The sequence below is a fragment of the Schistocerca piceifrons genome, chromosome 3, assembly GCF_021461385.2.
Source record: "Schistocerca piceifrons isolate TAMUIC-IGC-003096 chromosome 3, iqSchPice1.1, whole genome shotgun sequence".
Taxonomy (NCBI): Eukaryota; Metazoa; Arthropoda; class Insecta; order Orthoptera; family Acrididae; genus Schistocerca; species Schistocerca piceifrons.
Window position 1 is genome coordinate 79,989,206 of NC_060140.1, and position 21,746 is coordinate 80,010,951.

The window sequence follows — 21,746 nt, forward strand, 5'->3', positions numbered from 1 at the left end:
ACTAAGTTTCTGCAAAGTAACAGAATCTCTAGCCCAGCCGCCCCTTCTGGCCCCTCTGGGCGTGTCGCTCCCGCTCTTATGACAATGTCGGCGTCTGGAAAGCATTCACTCAACTCCCTCACACCCGTCGGCTTAACCCTTTCAAGCTCAGCAGAACTCGCCTGTCACCGGACCACCCGGGTGACAAGTGACGCTACGAGGGAAGTCCGCGTGTGAAAGAATAGCAACTTTTCACCGCATGCAATTAGAGAGGAAAAGCGAATCACTTGGAGTAAGACAGAAATATGAGAGGGGACTCATGCCACCTCTCACACTGATTTCTAGAAAGCACAACAGCAAACAGGCAACGGCTAAGCCAAATTTCTGTTTCTAAATACATATTCAAACTGTGGCATTTGGTAACACTTAACGATATACAGTGGGGTGGGAAGAGTAAATATTCCTATGGAATGATATTCCAAGACAACGATTTTAGAATGAAGTATATATTCAAAAGGAGTATAACTTTGCATGTTTTTCACACATAATATTGGTCTGAACAATACTATGCTTCTTAACAAAGGAAACGTTGACTTAAGAAGGGTACAATGTTAACAGAGAACTTCTATAAAAATGAACAGCTTAATTAATATGTTATTTCGGTTGTTAGATTTTATTTCCTGTAAGTACCGCAAACAAAGCCTAAAAACATAAATACAGGTGGTCGGTGGACTTTTATTCTCTCCATGTGCCACACGAAACCAATATGATTTCATTAAAATATGAAAAAAGCTATATTTCATGCATCTCTCTTGCTATTCTCCTCGGACGAGGTGTCCGAAAAAACATCTATAGTCTTTCAATTTCTCCAGAAGCTGTCCTTAAAGTTTTGTCTGCCTCGCAGCCTGTTATGTTTATTACAACAATACTCAGTCCGTTGCGCAGGAACACAAGACCTCACAATTTGTTGGGTGGTGCGCTTTGGAGGGGAAGGGGGTTATATGTATCGACGTATCGGCTGCAGTTTGCAAATATACTGCCATTTTTAGAGCTGTATGTTCAAGTATTGATTTATTATATGGCTTATCCCCCTTAGAGTAAGAACTGAAAGGAAAACGATGCAAGTTCACACTTGTCAACAACCATTTTGCCAACAATGGTAACTGTACGTTAGTGGCACAATAAAAGGTGTCCAATGGATCTGCCATTCGGTTTCGTCATATATCGGATTTGTCTAGAACATTTCATGTCGACATCCCCCTTTTTTTTCATTTTTGCAAACGCCAGAGGAGAGGCCTAGCACTTGCTGTGTCGAAATTGAGTGGTGAAGTTAAACACTGCAGTTTCTGTCAGTAGCACCGAGCGGTGATTACGTCAGCATTTCCCCTCCACCCACCGCAAAGACCGTCTTGTAATTTAGATTTTTGTCCATAAGTTTCAACGAGTGTCTTTGAAGAATGCCGATGTGAAAAAATAGCACACTAGTTGTGTTAATTTTTTTTTAACACAGTTGGTGTGCAATTTCTTCACGTCGGAAATTTTGTTATTCCATCCCCCCCAGGGCAATCGGACTTCTTTGTGCAATATATACCTGTTTCAGACCGTCAAAGAGAGAGATTGGACGTGATGGAAGCTCAAAAAGTATACGAGTCCTTCCCACAGTGAAATAAAAATTGTATTCTACAACAATTTCAAAAGAACAACTTCAAATATTTATCGACAATTGCGAAACAAAGATAATATATAAATGTCAGCACTCCATATTGTCATTCCGATATCGATATATCGGTCGGAAAATAATCGCTATTATATATATATATATATATATATATATATATATATATATATATATATATATATATATACGAAGGTTGAATGAAAAGTAATGCCTTCACCTTCGTTAACTGGGTTTGGATGGGAATATTTTAATAAACAAAACGCAGAAATAATCTTTAGAATGTGATCATTAATTACCAGTACATACTTTTCCACATAATGATCAGCCAGTTGGATACATTTCTGGTAACGATGAACATGTTTTCTGAAGCCATCAAGAAAGAAGTCACTATTGGGACAAAGTGGTTTCTGGCCCACTCTGTATTGTTTCCAGATGTATCAAAGATGGTGGCGATGACATCATCCAAGATAGTGGAGTGCAGACTTGGCAACAGTGCATGACGTCATCCAAGATGGTGGCCATGACGTCATTCAAGATGGCTGATTATGGCGCGAAGTCTGAATTTTGGTGGGAAGTTAGGTCAAATGGGCTACCTCCACTAACCTAACCCACTCCCCCAGAAAATGATGGCAAGTTCAAATTCCATCAGGACTATGTAACACACCTCTACTAACCTAAGAAAATGGCAGGAAGATAGGTCAGTTGGGCTACCTCCACTAACTTAAGTCATCCAACGCCACCTCTTCCTAGGCATTCGTGGGAAGTTTGAATTTTGGAGGGAAGACAGGTCACTTGGGCTATCTCTAGTAACCTAACAAAATGGAAGGAAAGAAAGGACATTTGGACTACCTCCACCAACCTAAGTCACCCGACTGCTACCTCATCCTAGGAAATGGCTGGAGGGGGGGGGACTCAACCTGCGCTGATGTAATGCCAGGTGGTGGGGAGGGGGGGGGGGGGGAAATGGAGGAAAACTGTGTGTTCACCATGAGGTCTGGAGTCCAACTGATCTAGTACACAGTACTGCCACCAGAGGGCGCATTCATCCCTTCCATGACGTTCTCCAAGATGGTGGTGTGGTCGTGGAGAGGAAAGGCCTCATAACAGGAAATTCAAGGGTAAATTTTTTATTTATAAAAAAATCTGTTTGTGGGTGTTGCATTTCTCTTGCTCATCATTCTCTGCTGTTTGGAAACATGTAGGTCTTGTAAGAAGTAATTATATGTTGCATAACCTAATGTTTGGCACTGTACTCCAGGTCTCTTAACCTAATGTTTGGCCCTTTGTCGGCACTTAACCTATTGTTCTGTTAAGTTGTTTTCCATGTCACCCCCATTTCCTTAAACTATTCTACCGCCTTTGACACCATTTTAAATAATTAGTTATGTCCTCCTACAATTTTCTGGTACACTTTTCGAATTTCACATGCTTCTGAACACCATTTCCGACGCATTCTTCTTTGTCACCCATCTCCTTAAACTTTTGAACTGTGTTTTACATAAAAATTACGCAAATTAACCTAGTGTTCTGCACTTAACATGCTGTTCTGCTCCATGCCACCCACTCCCCTTAACTACTGTAACACCATGTTGATATAAAAAATTAATTAAATCGATATTTTTCACATGTATGTGGTAGTTTCTTTTCATTCGCAGCATCCTATTGGTCGGTGAAATCGATGGAATACAGTTTAAACAAAAAATGGCTAATAAAAAACACATCCCAACACTCGACGACTCAGTATCCCTGCAGCAGCTGCCACCGCCACCCCTGCCCCTGATCCAACCCCACCCCAGCCGCAGCTGCCACAGCATCACTCTGGTGTCCATGGACCACCCTCCCTCAGGCTAGCAGGTTAGGGCTGCAGCAACCAGGCTGCTCGCAGCGGCCCGATTCTGCAGCGTCTCCTCCTCCGCAGTCACGTCCTCGCCGATCACGTGAGGTACATCACACACCCCTCTCCACCTCACCACAGAACTCCAAGGTGCACTCACACTGATCCCATATGCGAAATGCCTCTGGGCAGCACATGTGTTCACTGTTGCTGACATTATACCTATGGATACTGATGTCAAAGATCGCGCTATAGAAATCTGTTCCAGAATAGCAAAGGCTGCTTTCTCCCTAGAGATTCTAACGGAAAATATGAGCTGCATCCAGCTGTGCTTACCTGCCCTAGCATGACTGACACCTCGCTTCAAAACGACCGCGTGGCGACTCACCATCTAAAAGGTTCTCAGTGTTATTCTGGCATCACACGACTAAGTAAAATAAGAGCCAAGTCGACCTCTCGGAAATTGTATAGTGTCCCAGAAACAGTTAACACTCGCTTTCTTGATGACTCAGCATATATGCACGAAAATTCTTGCCGAAACAGAAACTGTTTACGAAAATAGCGCGGAATAACGCCGAATGCATTCTTCCTCGCAGTCCTAACTTAGCACAACGTCTATCAAATGTTACCCTTCCTGCTTTCAACACACATAAACGTTCTCACCGCTAGGTAGAGATTCCTACATCCCAGCACAAAGGATGTCGTGAGAATGAATCGAGCATGGGTCTTATCGAATTTACCCTAAAAATTACTGATGCAGCCAGTGTAGAAGCACCATCTGCTTATTCTTTCATTCTGCAGATAAAACTTTCAGCAGCAAAAAAAAATATCTTACACAGATCGCCATATAGCACCGACAATTAAACCCTGCAAGACTCTTACTCAATTACACTGCTCTCCCACTGAGGACAGGAGCTTGAATATCAGAGCATGAAACCAATCTCCAACCCAGCAATATGTCACCGTGTACCATGTCGATGTAGCAAACAACAATTCGTATCCTGCACCAAACAAAATCACCCATTTTACATCATTTGTACATATACTGCAAAGACAGACAGCACTGTATATACTCATCACAACACTAGATATTTTCCTGTAGCCAACAGTCACAAGTCGTATGTTCCCAAGCGCGCCCTCAGCAGACTGAATTCACTCTCAGAACCGTTCTACATATTCAGGCTCCTTTCCCCTCAGCTCAAATGTGTTACTGTTTCTGGTCTGAACCTGCTTCCTTGTTTACTCGCTTTTCTGCACCCATCTCCAGACTCTGGGATTACAAGAACACATGTATTTTCGCATAGTTTTCTAGAATATCACACCATTTTCGCGGTACTTCTCCATATCAAGCACACAGCAGTATCCTATCAATCACTCGCGCAATATAATTCCTAAAATATAGACTGGAAACTATTTCTCTAGAAACTCGAAACTTTAGCTAGGTGGAGCGTGCTGTAAACAATAGAATAACTAGAAACTTGTCGCATCTGCGAAGACCTTTACATGAAAAAACCTCGACAAAAGAAAAATAGATTAAACTGATATTTCCACTCACTAATACCGATGTTGGTGATGTAACAGATTCCGAATCATCCCTATACTTTACAAAGTCAAATAACGTGTTTCTCATGTCTAGAGAACCAGCAAAAGTGTCTTCCACCTGCTAGATGCACACACTACAATCGATGTTCTCTCAAGTAAATAAAGATGCAAAATGTGAAGAAGCAGTCAAACAAACAATTTACATGGGCGGGAATAATCGCCCAGTGCAAACACATGTCCATATTGAATTTTCTCAAATTTCCACGCAATCACGAAAACTATCCAACACATGCTAAGTATTAGTTCGCTATTCATTCATCTAGAGGACAACCCAGTTAAGACATCTGCATTCCTACACTCCAAAAGGCCACTCCATTCATTCATCTCCTACCATTAACGGAAAGTGTGAATCATCCCTGCACATGCCACTGGCACTGCACACCAAGCTCACACAGGTAGAGTCATCATCCTAAGAAATCCGTCACATATATATTTTATCCCTGTACTTACAGTTAAATGTTACGATTGCGGTCTCAGCTGAACGACATTCTACAATGAGCGAAGTATTGGGAATACACCCTGCTGATGGCAGTGGCTCTGAAATAGAAATATCAGTACCATTCTTATGACTTGACGTACTCTTCCCTTTACTGTCACGAGTGTTCTTGGTTTTACAAGTGCCCACAGGCATCCATGTTAAAAGCTATACCAGCTTTATAAATCCAGATGTTAAAAAAATCTGATCCGAACAACTACTGTATATTACTGTCACAAGTGGTCTTGGTTCCACAAGTACCTGCAGGTGTCCATGTTAAAAGCTATACCAGCTTTATAAATTCACGTATGACATTATCTACGAATCACGTGGTTCTTGCAGACAAATAACGACATGGTGATTGTAGGAGCATATATTGTCAGACCAGCAGTCCAGTTACACGTAACCCATGATGCAACCTCGTCATTAAATTGCTCAATTTTGAAAGTGATTTGGCTAAGGAACGTGGTATGTAACTGCAATTTGCAACCCCCTCACGCCGCCGCCACTAGATATTTCTCCAGTATTTGTAATGTATTCTGTCTCGATACCAAGTCAGAGGTTCTGTGCTACATCCACTGAGTTATAGATGATGACTGATTGAGAAGGATCACCAACGGTAATAGATGTTGTACTGATTGAGGTCGTAAGAAATGTACACTAGCTTTTCAGATCTCTAGTGTTATGCTATCAGTTAGACATGATGTCTATGATTTGGAATCAAGTCTTTCCACTCAACCACATACCTGCATTAGATTCTATGGAGAAGTCCTGTAATGATTACAGTCACTAGTGAATCATATTTCTGGCGCTCTCATATTTCGAAATGAGGCATCTCGAACCAATCTGCGACAGTAAAATTCCAACACGGTTTTAGGTAGCCGCTATGCATCTTGCAACTACCCTTCAGACTCTGTGCTACCATACCTGTAGCTTTGTGCATGTGATTGTTCCAATGTAAGTCGGAACTGAGGAGTAGTTGGAGAAAGCTGTATCCACCACCTTCTGCAACCCGTGTAGAAACAGGCGAAGCTGAGTTAGTGCAACGGGACCATGTTTTGACCATTCAGTGGAAATGCATGCATTGTGCTGCGTCTCCAAATACTACTACTGTGTCTCCAGATACTACAATCAGAAGCAGATCCACGTGCATTCCCATCTATCAGCCCAACGTCCTATCATCGTTATTCTGTACTATCCAACACAGAAAAATTACAAACTATAAAAGCTCCACTAACTTCATTTGATACAGAACTCACTTAGGCACTGACGCTGGCGTGATGACACATAGCTGCAGTCGGGGTCCACAGCGGAGAGAGAGATGTTGCAATGCTTCCCAGAATACCACAGGGTGCATTCCTCCTAGCAATCCTGATGGGGCAAGCCGTCCATCGCTGAATTCAACTGTCAAGCTGCTGCTGCTGTTGCCAGTGCGGTATGATCCTATTAAATATACAGCTTTTGATCCATTGCAGAGGCCAGTTAAAGGTTTCATCACCTGTACTGCAGGAGGATGGCCATATTCCACAGACTGTACTGTAAGTGACAAGAGACGCTCCCTGTTACCCTGTGTCATTGTTTGAAACATTGCTTTCTAACACACTTTGTACATTGTCATACATTTTGTTTTCCTGCTATGACTTCGAGCTTTGTGTCTGGCCCCAAACTGACATTAAGACCCTATGGTCCATGGCCTCTCACAAAGAACTAGACATCGCACAATGTAAATCATATTGTTACTGTGGCTACCATAACACACCACAAACACTGGATGATTTTAAATAAAAGAGAGTTGCAGCATAAGCAAGTTGGGGCAGTTTTGCAGCGTTGTGAATGGTTTCCAAACTGCAGTCCGAAAGTGATTCACGAGCTCTACATACAATCAAATTTAGAATGTATGACCGGAAGATCATGTAACCAGAAGTGGTGCCATCGTAGATATTTAGAGTATAAAAGGATGCATGACATCTGCAACGGATCAGCCTTCTGTGGTAGTTGAAAGTGTCCACATAGACTCCTCCAAAGTGCTTAACATGCCTCAACTATTAGGGAGGAGGAGGAGACCAACTAACGAACACTTTGTCCAGGTTCTCCAGAGTAACCATAAACCAATCTTGTTTCTGACATTGGCAACATAAATTACACCGAAAATGGAACGCTCCTTAGCAAGAAGAATTTAAATGTGCTAACAGAACCCTTTTGCGATAACATTATGGCAGTTAAAATCTGTGATCAAGGGGACTGTCAGGAGCAGTTAGAGAAGGGACGATCTGTAATGTTAAGGAAGGAGATGTATGGCTCATTTAACGATTATCTACGTAGTAAATCCTCCAAGTTCGTCACCGCAAGATGTGGTGTCAAGGCGAAGCTACCATTTCTTCTACATGGAAGCGAAAGTGTGACAGCAGGAGGAAGATTGGATAAAATCGGCAATGAATCACTAGAAACGATTTCGAAGAAGTATAAAAATCGCGTGGCTATACCATATAAAGTGGTATTGCTGACGTTAAATTGGATTTTCTAATGGAAGAGTTACCTGGAATATTGCAGCAGCTACTGGTAGACGATTATCACCTTTTGGATTTAGACATGACGCAAGACTTTGCTGGAATTTTTAATAAAATGGAGATGTGCGACTATCTAATATCAATTCACGACTTCTGCATGGAAGGGGACCATCGGAGAAGCAGCAATGTAATTGTGGCAACGATAAAACAGTTGGAATAGACTGTTTAACGTGGATGAGTTCCAACAGTAGAGTAAAGGTATATAACAAATTTATATGTCAAATCACAAGTCCAGGAGTAAACAAAGCCGGCTGTTGTGGCCGAGCGGTTCTAGGCGCTTTGCTCTGGAACCGCGCGACCGCTACGGTCGCAGGTTCGAATCCTGCCTCGGGCATGGATGTGTGTGATGTACTTAGGTTAGTTAGGTTCAAGTAGTTCTAAGTTCTAGAACACTGATGACCTGAGATGTTAAGTTCCATAGTGCTCAGAGCCATTTGAACCATTTTATGAGCAAACAAAGTTATCGGTAAGCTGCATTTGGAAAAGGAAGAAGCTATTGCCGATGTGTAGGCCAGGTTTACGTACGGATTTAAACATTCTGCATGCAAAAATCTGAGTACAAAGGGGGAATACATACACTGGCCGGCCACGGTGTCCGAGCGGTTCTAGGCGCTTCAGTCAGGAACCGCGGGACCGCTACGATCGCAGGTTCGAATCTTGCCTCGGGCATGGATGTGCGTGATGTCATTAGGTTAGTTAGGTTTAAGTAGTTCTAAGTTCTAGAACACTGATGACCTGAGATGTTAAGTCCCATAGTGCTCAGAGCCATTTGAACCATTTTATGAGCAAACAAAGTTATCGGTAAGCTGCATTTGGAAAAGGAAGAAGCTATTGCCGATGTGTAGGCCAGGTTTACGTACGGATTTAAACATTCTGCATGCAAAAATCTGAGTACAAAGGGGGAATACATACACTGGCCGGCCACGGTGTCCGAGCGGTTGTAGGCGCTTCAGTCAGGAACCGCGGAACCGCTACGATCGCAGGTTCGAATCTTGCCTCGGGCATGGATGTGCGTGATGTCATTAGGTTAGTTAGGTTTAAGTAGTTTTAAGTTCTAGGGGACTGATGACCTCAGATGTTAAGTCCCATTGTGATCAGAGCCATTTGAACCAACAAAAAATTGGCATCAACAGTAAACAGCCATGGAAACTGGTCACGTGGAATCGAGAACGTTTACTACATCGAGGGATACATGAATAATGTGTTTATTAACCTCTATTCCCATTTGGATCGGCTTAAAAAGGATGGTTGTAAAGTCGATGCATTAAGTTGCTCTGAAAACAGTGCTAATATTCAAGATAATAAAAGTGGGTTAAAAGCTGTGAGCTATCTGGGGAAGTTACCCTTGCATTACTGAGCAACTGTTTCACCAGGTATCCAGTCTAGTTTACCAAATTGCCAACCAGACTAACATTAATTATCTTATGACCACCGGTGATATATATATATATATATATATATATATATATATATATATATATATACGTACGGATTATATATATATATAAATAAAAGAGAATTTAAATAAAAAGAAATAAATCAGTTTATATTTGGACATTTATTTTAACATTGGTCATTGTTTGGTTAAAATTTCAGCATATTAAACTTGATTCATAACTAAACTGATGCCTTAGTTAGGATTGAGAAAATGTGAGTTTGTAATCTTGTGGAACACATCAAAAATGGAGCCTAGATTGGAAGACTGCATACAACACTGCATTCATAAAATAACACATGAAGAACGTTGAAACATATGCAAGAGAAAATTAACCAAAACCAACCGATTCAATTTTCACTCAAAGAAGTTATGGTCGTAGCGCAATCCTGTCCGTCATGAAATTACCACACACTGGTATACTAAATTCATACTAATTGTCTGTGAAATCTTCTCGAAAAGAATAGCTGAGGGCTACTTTGATGATTACACCACATGCTTCACGTGGTCAACTTGGTTTACAAAAAGAGTGTAACTCCACAATAATTTTGATAATTAAAATAAATTACATCAAAACGCAATTTACAAAAGAAAAACCTCGAACTGGTTACTATCGTCATTCTATTAACCTGACAGGTCAAGCAATTATATACGCATGTGGTACTGGTCTCACAAAGTACACTCCACTTGGGTTGAACATGAAGTAAAGTTTCTATATTGAAAAATATTGTCAAGACGAGACATTATAATCTCATGCACATTCGCATTTAAGATTGATGATCTTAGTTAGAGTTACAGATCATCAACATGTGGTTCCAATTTGTTCACAAAGTAGTGACAAATCAACTACTGAAAGATATTCTGAACTTCACACTCGAATTACACTACATTGCAATTTAAGATAAAATAAGATATTTTAGATCTAAACCTGAAAGAAAGGTAATTAAATTTTCACTTAGGCTGAACTTAAGGAATCCATTGCCCTACGGACTTAGCATAGACGCGCTTAGCCGGAGATCTTACCACTTCAGACGCTCGCCGTGGACAGACTGGCATGGGCCCCTACCGAGGGTGCCTCACAGATGCAATCTGAAGTGACCAGAGAGGCAGCTTCCTATACCAACATGAAAAGGGACGGACAGGTCCATTCTAAGAATAGAAACCTCTTTGCTTTTAGAAAGCGTAGCTACCTGTTCCAACGTTGGTCCTACTGTTCTCTAGCAGACAGGCTTGCCTGCTAGCATCAAGCATGCAACTCGAAATACATTTGCTCGTTCATCCTTTCACACAGAAGGGAAGGGGGATGACAGTATCTTATCATATACACTATATAAAAGAAAGTGCATGTAGGTTCCATATGAAACGGTGTGACATGAATTACGTATAAACTGTGTTTTAAAGTGTAGTAGTGTGACAGATCATTCTTGTATATGTGTAAAAGTAACACGTTCCACTGCTCAGTCTCCTCCCAGATAGAGTCCGAAACACCACAGTAAATTTAGAAGTGGAATGTATGCCGTAAATGACAATAGATTTAAGAAATTGATATGAAAGGAATCCAACAGAGACCTTTCATGGTTATATCCTATCTAAGTGTGGCGAGTTGGATGTTGCCCATCTAGCAACAGAACAGCCATTTGTCGTGTTTAAAACTAATGGAATAACTACATTTAACGGCCACTCGTTTGTAAAAGTTGTAAACTTAAAGTTCTATACAGAAATCCCGCAAAAATGTCGAGCAGAAGAGTTACCAACATACGCACAGGAAGACGTGGAATGCTTTAACAATAGCATTATGCAGGAGATACGAGGAAAAATTAAAATCTCCAAATGATCTCGCCTAGAAGAACTGCAGGAGGGAACAGAGATAATAGTTGAAACCATAAAACAATTCTTTTAAAAGAAGAAAATTAGATGTGTATTAGAATACGTGAATATACCGTGTCTGTATTTGTCAAATTACTGGTTAGAGAAAGAAGTAGATGATTCATATGTGGATTTAAGTTATAAGTTCAAAGTCAAATTGGACATTATTAAAACTAAACCTAACAAAAATAAGGAAAGAGTTGCTTTCTGTGTGTAAATGTATATTCAAAAGTTCATAAATATTTTGTACGAGAATATTTACCTGCCTTATTTGCTACCCTACCAAAAAGCCTAAGACATTTCCTACATTCATCGATCTATGTGCCTGTATATCGGATGTCGAAGCGAGGGGTTGGATGACTTTGAGAAGTGGTTGAAACTAGGTAGCTGAAAGTGTAGCGAATCCCTTTTCTTACCTATATGGAAGGGATGTCGCCACCTCATGCTTGAGGAAACCCAAACGGGCACCTGTGCATGGCTTGGCAGCTGGCTTCTGGGAACGTGTGCCGTAGTTCCACTGCAGTCCACTGGTGAGGAGGACGGTGGATGGTGCATGTGCATCTTGTTTACGTGTCTGTTACATTATTTTGCGAGCAGGTCCGTAGGCTGTACTATGCGTTATTTGGACAGTTTACGAGTTGATTTCGTGTCTGCACATCAGTGTCCTGCATTATTTAGGAGTTGTATGTGTGTCTGCAGAGCGTTAGGTAGGAGTAGTTAACAGGTCTGTGGGCTGTGTGGCGTGACCGCAAGCATGTCAGAGCGTGTGCTCTGTATCAGTGTGATAAATATACCCCATCCCTAAATAAATTCTTCCAAAATGAATAAAGTACACTCCTTCCTCTCTCCAGCAGCCCAGCACAGGCTGTGGCCTTTTCCCGCCAATCCCTAGGAAGAGGTGGCCGACGGATGACTTAGATTAGTGGAGGAAGTCCAATTGATCTATTTTCCACCATTTTCGTAGGTTAGTAGAGATAGCCCAAGTGACCTTTCTTTACCACCAAAATTCAAACTTCGCGCCAATCCCTAGGAAGACGTGGTGGTCGGATGACTTACGTTAGTGGAAGTTGCTCAATTGACCTACCTTCCCGCCACTTTCTTAGGTTAGTATAGGTAACATTGTCCTGATGGAATTCGAACTTGCCGCCAGTTTCTGGGGGAGGGGAGGGGAGGGGGAGATTAGGTTAGTGGAGGTAGCCCAATTTACCTATCTTCCCGCAAAAATTCAAAATTCCCGCCAAAATCCGCCATCTTGAATGACGTCACAGCTGCCATCTTGGATGATGTCAACGCCGCCATCTTGGATAATGGTACTTTGGGTTAGTGTCTCCCTTGGGGTAGTGTCCCCCTTGTAAGAATACTGAAGTCGACACTGTTTCTGCAACCACAGTCTCACAGTTCTTCAATGTCTTCATCAGAAGCATAATGATGTCCCACAGATCGTCCTTCATTATCGGGAACAGATGGAAGTTAGACAGTGCTAAAACTGGACTGTATTGAGGATGCTGTATGGTGGTGAGATTCATGTCTGTACACTTTCATTTCAGGAGTCAATATCTGGGGTACCTATCATGCACAGATCATACGACAGTCAAGCAAAGTAATAATGTGACCCACAGGGTCTTGTGAAACGCCGATTGTGCTTGCAATTTCTCTCTGAGTGATACGACGATCGTCCTGAATCAATCTGTCAACATTGTAAAACTCGGTGATTGCTGTCACAAGACATCCAATTCTGTTTGTCATGCAGATGGTCCTGCCTCAACATCTTTAAACTTATTCGCCCAACGACGCGCAGAGCATCGAGTGACATTATACTGAGTGCACTATCCGAAAATTACCTCGAGCAATTAAACAGAGAACCGACTCGTGGAGATAACATATTGGACCTACTGATAACAAACAGACCCGAACTTTTCGAATCTGTATGTACAGAGCAGGGAATCAGTGATCATAAGGCCGTTGCAGCATCCCTGAATATGGAAGTTAATAGGAATATAAAAAAAGGGAGGAAGGTTTATCTGTTTAGCAAGAGTAATAGAAGGCAGATTTCAGACTACCTAACAGATCAAAACGAAAATTTCTGTTCCGACACTGACAATGTTGAGTGTTTATGGAAAAAGTTCAAGGCAATCGTAAAATGCGTTTTAGACAGGTACGTGCCGAGTAAAACTGTGAGGGACGGGAAAAACCCACCGTGGTACAACAACAAAGTTAGGAAACTACTGCGAAAGCAAAGAGAGCTCCACTCCAAGTTTAAACGCAGCCAAAACCTCTCAGACAAACAGAAGCTAAACGATGTCAAAGTTAGCGTAAGGAGGGCTATGCGTGAAGCGTTCGTTGAATTCGAAATTAAAATTCTATGTACCGACTTGACAGAAAATCCTAGTAAGTTCTGGTCTTACGTTAAATCAGTAAGTGGCTCGAAACAGCATATCCAGACACTACGGGATGATGATGGCATTGAAACAGAGGATGACTCGCGTAAAGCTGAAATACTAAACACCTTTTTCCAAAGCTGTTTCACAGAGGAAGACCGCACTGCAGTTCCTTCTCTAAATCCTCGCACAAACGAAAAAATGGCTGACATCGAAATAAGTGTCCAAGGAATAGAAAAGCAACTGGAATCACTCAATAGAGGAAAGTCCACTGGACCTGACGGGATACCAATTCGATTCTACACAGAGTACGCGAAAGAACTTGCCCCCCTTCTAACAGCCGTGTACCGCAAGTCTCTAGAGGAACGGAGGGTTCCAAATGATTGGAAAAGAGCACAGATAGTCCCAGTCTTCAAGGGTCGTCGAGCAGATGCGCAAAACTATAGACCTATATCTCTTACGTCGATCTCTTGTAGAATTTTAGAACATGTTTTCTGCTCGCGTATCATGTCATTTCTGGAAACCCAGAATCTACTATGTAGGAATCAACATGGATTCCGGAAACAGCGATCGTGTGAGACCCAACTCGCCTTATTTGTTCATGAGACCCAGAAAATATTAGATACAGGCTCCCAGGTAGATGCTATTTTTCTTGACTTCCGGAAGGCGTTCGATACAGTTCCGCACTGTCGCCTGATAAACAAAGTAAGAGCCTACGGAATATCAGACCAGCTGTGTGGCTGGATTGAAGAGTTTTTAGCAAACAGAACACAGCATGTTGTTATCAATGGAGAGACGTCTACAGACGTTAAAGTAACCTCTGGCGTGCCACAGGGGAGTGTTATGGGACCATTGCTTTTCACAATATATATAAATGACTTAGTAGATAGTGTCGGAAGTTCCATGCGGCTTTTCGCGGATGATGCTGTAGTATACAGAGAAGTTGCTGCATTAGAAAATTGTAGCGAAATACAGGAAGATCTGCAGCGGATAGGCACTTGGTGCAGGGAGTGGCAACTGACCGTTAACATAGACAAATGTAATGTATTGCGAATACATAGAAAGAAGGATCCTTTATTGTATGATTATATGATAGCGGAACAAACACTGGTAGCAGTTACTTCTGTAAAATATCTGGGAGTATGCGTACGGAACGATTTGAAGTGGAATGATCATATAAAACTAATTGTTGGTAAGGCGGGTACCAGGTTGAGATTCATTGGGAGAGTGCTTAGAAAATGTAGTCCATCAACAAAGGAGGTGGCTTACAAAACACTCGTTCGACCTATACTTGAGTATTGCTCATCAGTGTGGGATCCATACCAGGTCGGGTTGACGGAGGAGATAGAGAAGATCCAAAGAAGAGCGGCGCGTTTCGTCACTGGGTTATTTGGTAACCGTGATAGCGTTACGGAGATGTTTAATAAACTCAAGTGGCAGACTCTGCAAGAGAGGCGCTCTGCATCGCGGTGTAGCTTGCTCGCCAGGTTTCGAGAGGGTGCGTTTCTGGATGAGGTATCGAATATATTGCTTCCCCCTACTTATACTTCCCGAGGAGATCACGAATGTAAAATTAGAGAGATTAGAGCGCGCACGGAGGCTTTCAGACAGTCGTTCTTCCCGCGAACCATACGCGACTGGAACAGGAAAGGGAGGTAATGACAGTGGCACGTAAAGTGCCCTCCGCCACACACCATTGGGTGGCTTGCGGAGTATCAATGTAGATGTAGATGTAGATGTAGATGTACTCTCATCAACACAGTCACCATAAACTGCTTTCATTCTCTGATGAATCCCCTTGGGGGTGACATTTTGTGCTGTCAAGAATTCAATGGCTGCACGTTGTTTAAATCGCACTGACCGACCGTCTGCGCAGGGTTCCGTACTTTACACTGTAACAACACAAGTGTTCAATGCTAAGGCTTCCCGCCAATTGGAGATGTAGAGAAGAGGTTACGGAACAAGCCAGTACCTGCCGTATACCAATGATGCCAACTGTTGAAGAGTTACGAAGGTGGAGGCTTCACTTGTCAGTCAACTCTCGTGTATATAGGTAAAGTATCGATATTTTATAAACAGCCAGCGAGCGGTCGGCTGTCGTCTGGTCCTACCCTCTCGACACCCCGAACAGGAAAGTTCCTAGGTCGGTCAGTCGGTCAAAACTCCTACCTACGTCCAATTTGTCGGTCCATCTGTCGGTCGATTGCTGCTTAACACGTCAAAGGGTCGCTCTACGGCCGGCAGTACGGGAGATCTCTCTGTGCCACTCGTCCACATGTGTTGGACACTAAAAATATCGCTGTGCAGAGCCATTCACTGATTACTATGCGCCGATGCGACAGTCAACCATTTTGACACACCTCAGCTGAGTGGCGCTACGTCGCTCAACTAGCGCCTATTGGCCGCAAGCGGAATCGAAGGGGAGTCGCGGAGTCGCGATAGGGGTGTTCATCACGCCTGCACCTAGGAATCAGTGAATGACAGTCTCTATACAGGGACATTTTTAAGTGCCCAGAACAGCAGCACAGGTGGCATCGAGGGTGCAGGCGTACTGGGATTCTCAATGGGGCGCTTCGTGGCTTGTTAGGACGTGTACCAGTGCTACACACCTCTGTGATCACGCAACACGAAGACGCGAATCAGCACGAAAAAAAAAAAGCGTTAACAACCTTTACAGCTTCGGGTCACGTTCAGATTTCAACAAATTCTTTTGAAAGATCCCTACGGACTCCGCCGTCTACACCAGACGAAAAATTACGATCGCACTACACTCCAAAGGAGTTGCAGGCCCACGATGTCCTTCGAGAAGGGTTGAATCTCCCGGGCGGGGTGGCGGGGGGAGGAGGGGGGGGGGCGTCCAGCAGTGTGAAAGGTTGTCAAGAATGTCGTTCTCTTGCTCATCAAACTGCGAACTGTCGTTTTCGCCAGCAAAATATTAGGGAATCAATGCCCCAAGGACAGGGGTGGTATCATTGACGCCCTTTACAGACTCTCTGACGCTTCTTTATTTCTATTCTGAGCGGAAGTTACAGGGTTTCGAGAAAGTGACCCTTTAATTGTGTTGCGAAGTGTATACAGGGTGTTCCATAGGTGATGGACAGTGTTCAGGGATATGATAAGAATGATCATTTGAAATAGAGTCAAGAAAACATGGGCTCTAAAAAGCATACCTTAAGAACTATGAGCAATTATTGATCTTCGATACTGTGAAACAAATCTCTTCTATTGCAAGCTCTTTGCTTTCCATATTTTGGGAAGTGGTAGTATGGACCAAAACAAGAAAAAAATGTTCAGTGAACATGTGCTCTAAGATGCATACCTTAAGAGCTATGAGCACTTATCCATATCCTCTTTTTACAGCACGTGTTTACTGGTCTTTTTTTTTCTTGTTTTGGTCCATACTACGACTGCTCAAAACATGGAAAGCAAAGAGCTTGCAGTAGAAGAGATTTGTTTCACAGTATCGAAGTTCAAGAATTTCTCATAGATCTTAAGTCACGCGTATTAGAGCCCATATTTACTTGACTTTTTTCTTTCAAATGATGATTCCTGTCATATCCCTGAGCATTGACCATCACTTCTGAAACACCCTGTACAATTGCCCTAGTACAAAACGTCGGAAGTTCCATGAGGCTATGAGGCTTTTGCCAGATGATGCTGTTGTATACAAGAAGTCTAGTGCTAGAAAACTGCAGCTAAATACGTGGGGCCATACAGAGCATCCTCTCCTTGGTGCAGGAACTAGCAGTTGACCGTCAACACAAATGTAGCTGGCTGTCATATATAGACGAAAAGCCTCTTTGTATGATTCCGCTATTGAAGAAAAGTCACTGTAATCAGTTACTTCCATATTATATCTAGAAGTATGTGCACGGAGAGATTTTAAGATGAAAAACCACATACGAAGTACACTCCTGGAAATGGAAAAAAGAACACATTGACACCGGTGTGTCAGACCCACCATACTTGCTCCGGACACTGCGAGAGGGCTGTACAAGCAATGATCACACGCACGGCACAGCGGACACACCAGGAACCGCGGTGTTGGCCGTCGAATGGCGCTAGCTGCACAGCATTTGTGCACCGCCGCCGTCAGTGTCTGCCAGTTTGCCGTGGCATACGGAGCTCCATCGCAGTCTTTAACACTGGTAGCATGCCGCGACAGCGTGGACGTGAACCGTATGTGCAGTTGACGGACTTTGAGCGAGGGCGTATAGTGGGCATGCGGGAGGCCGGGTGGACGTACCGCCGAATTGCTCAACACGTGGGGCGTGAGGTCTCCACAGTACATCGATGTTGTCGCCAGTGGTCGGCGGAAGGTGCACGTGCCCGTCGACCTGGGACCGGACCGCAGCGACGCACGGATGCACGCCAAGACCGTAGGATCCTACGCAGTGCCGTAGGGGACCGCACCGCCACTTCCCAGCAAATTAGCGACACTGTTGCTCCTGGGGTATCGGCGAGGACCATTCGCAACCGTCTCCATGAAGCTGGGCTACGGTCCCGCACACCGTTAGGCCGTCTTCCGCTCACGCCCCAACATCGTGCAGCCCGCCTCCAGTGGTGTCGCGACAGGCGTGAATGGAGGGACGAATGGAGACGTGTCGTCTTCAGCGATGAGAGTCGCTTCTGCCTTGGTGCCAATGATGGTCGTATGCGTGTTTGGCGCCGTGCAGGTGAGCGCCACAGTCAGGACTGCATACGACCGAGGCACACAGGGCCAACACCCGGCATCATGGTGTGGGGAGCGATCTCCTACACTGGCCGTACACCACTGGTGATCGTCGAGGGGACACTGAATAGTGCACGGTACATCCAAACCGTCATCGAACCCATCGTTCTACCATTCCTAGACCGGCAAGGGAACTTGCTGTTCCAACAGGACAATGCACGTCCGCATGTATCCCGTGCCACCTAACGTGCTCTAGAAGGTGTAAGTCAACTACCCTGGCCAGCAAGGTCTCCCGATCTGTCCCCCATTGAGCATGTTTGGGACTGGATGAAGCGTCGTCTCACGCGGTCTGCACGTCCAGCACGAACGCTGGTCCAACTGAGGCGCCAGGTGGAAATGGCATGGCAAGCCGTTCCACAGGACTACATCCAGCATCTCTACGATCGTCTCCATGGGAGAATAGCAGCCTGCATTGCTGCGAAAGGTGGATATACACTGTACTAGTGCAGACATTGTGCATGCTCTGTTGCCTGTGTCTATGTGCCTGTGGTTCTGTCAGTGTGATCATGTGATGTATCTGACCCCAGGAACGTGTCAATAAAGTTTCCCCTTCCTGGGACAATGAATTCACGGTGTTCTTATTTCAATTTCCAGGAGTGTAATTGCAGGTAAGGCAGACGCCAGATATATTCAGTGGGAATCTTCAGAAAGTGTTGCCCACTCATAAACCAGGTAGCTTACAAAACCTCCCGTTCGACCAATCCTTGAATAACAATCGTCAGTCAGATCCGTATCATGTAGGACTGGTGGAGGAAATAAATAACAGCAGCGCGTTTCATTAGAACTTCCGTTAGAAAAAGCAAGAAACATCACCTACACAGCCAACTCTAGCATCATACGCTGCAAGAGATGCGTATTGCGTCATACCGTGGTTAACCGTTAAAGTTCTGAGAACCTGGAGGAGCACTTGGGGGTCCGCGTTCTGGCTCTGGGGTACTCAGAGGCCACTGGCATGGGCCTCGATTGGTTGCCATATTCTCCAGATCTGAACACAGGCGACCCCTTTTTGTGGGGCTAAATTAAAGACAATGTGTACAGAAGTAACCCCAAAACCATTGCTGAAGTGAAAACAACATGGATGTTCCGACACTGCATTGGGTCATACAGAATTTAGCTATTCGTCTGCTTCACATCGTCGCCAATGATAGCAGGCTTATCGAACATTTCATAACCTAAATCTGAATATCTGTAATGACGTTTACATGTTGAATAAAGTGTGTGCACGCTGCAATTTGTAACGAATTTACACTTTCTTCACATAGTTCAATAAATGTTACCCTGTAGCTTTGGAGGGTTAAGGGACGTTCTGCACCGCAGGTTTTTGCAACCAACAAACCTGTTTGCTGTTGTGTTGGGCACATTAGACGTGGAGTCTCACTGACGGAATAGAATTGTCTTCAGTGATGAATCCCGCTTAGAACTGATCCCCAATGACCAGTGAAGACGTGTCTGGAGACGCCCCAGAAAGTGGTGGGATACCAGCCTGATTGTCGCCCGCGATACGGCCCGACAACCAGGGTGCCTTTTCTTTTCATGGCAGCACCACTTTGGTTGTCATCTGTGGCACACTCACAGCATAGCGGTACGTCGTCGACATTCTACGCCACGTTTTGTTGCCCTTCATGGCAAGCCATCCTGGCCTTACATTTCAGCAAGATAATTTTCGCCTGCATACGCCGAGAGTTTCTGCTCCTTATCTTCGTGCTTGCCAAACAATACCTTGGTCAGCTAGGTAGCCGGACTCACCCCAGCTGAGAAAGTTTGGAGCATTATGGGCAGAACTCTCCAACCAGCTGGGGATTCCCACGACCTAACCCACAAATTGGACTGAATTTGGCACGATATCCCGCAGGAGGGTGTTTAACGACTCTGTCAATCAATGCAAAGCCGAATAACTGCTTGCGTAATAGACCAGAGGTGGACAAACAGGTTATTGACTTGTTGAATTCGTGAAGCTGTTATTCTTCAACAAAGCATTCAATTTTTATAAAATTGTAATCATTCATTTATCTGTACACGTACATCACATCTAACGATTTCCGTCACATTAGACAATTCCTTCGTCGTGCCTCGGTTATTTTTTAAGGATGTATATTGTTTGTGAATACGCTCAGTAACTGGAATAAAGATCCATTCTTCCTAGTTTCCACTTGAAGTGGGCATATGAGCACCACATGGTCACTTGTTCGCCCACTGCTTGAATATTGCTCACCAGTGTGGGATCCGTACCAGACTGGGTTGATAGAAGAGATAGAGAAGATCCAACAGAGAGAAGCGCGCTTCGTTACAGGATCATTTAGTAATCGCGAAAGCGTTATGGAGATGATAGATAAACTCCAATGGAAGACTCTGCAGGAGAGACGCTCAGTAGCTCGGTAGGGGCTTTTGTTGAAGTTCCGAGAACATACCTTCACCGAGGAGTCAAGCAGTATATTGCTCCCTCCTACGTATATCTCGCGAAGAGACCATGAGGATAAAATCAGAGAGATTAGAGCCCACACAGAGGCATACCGACAATCTTTCTTTCCACGAACAATACGAGACTGGAATAGAAGGGAGAACCAATAGAGGTACTCAAAGTACTCTCCGCCACACACCGTCAGGTGGCTTGCGGAGTATGGATGTAGATGTAGATGATTCTCGATCACCATACCCACACAACGCTGACGGAACTTTCCTATCCTATGTACGTAATGGGGGTTGGCGCCGCGTCCTGTCGTGTATAAACCATATCTCTGCTGCGGACGGTATGATCGACTCGCAATTTGTCTCTGATGTTCAGGAAACAGTACATGTGACGTCCTTTATTTTCACTCTTCAGATCCCGCTGTAATTCATCACGCGTCCAAATGGTTCAAATGGCTCTGAGCACTATGGGACTCAACTGCTGAGGTCATTAGTCCCCTAGAACTTAGAACTAGTTAAACCTAACTAACCTAAGGACACCACAAACATCCATGCCCGATGCAGGATTCGAACCTGCGACCGTAGCGGTGTTGCGGTTCCAGACTGCAGCGCCTTTAACTGCACGGCCACTTCGGCCGGCCATCACGCGTCCAGTTTCGATGATCTGCACTCCGTCTTCAGGCCACAAGTGGCCCATTGGGACCATCCGACTGCCGTGTCATCCTCAGACGAGGATGCGGATAGGAGGGGCGTGTGGTCGGCACACCGCTCTCCCGGTCGTTATGATGATTTTC

At 44.0% G+C, this 21,746-nt stretch overlaps 1 protein-coding gene across 1 annotated transcript in view; it reads left to right on the forward strand.

The window, feature by feature from the left end:
• Positions 1–21,746, forward strand: part of LOC124788408 — a 179,323-nt gene that overhangs the window by 15,236 nt on the left and 142,341 nt on the right. The window lies entirely within an intron of this gene.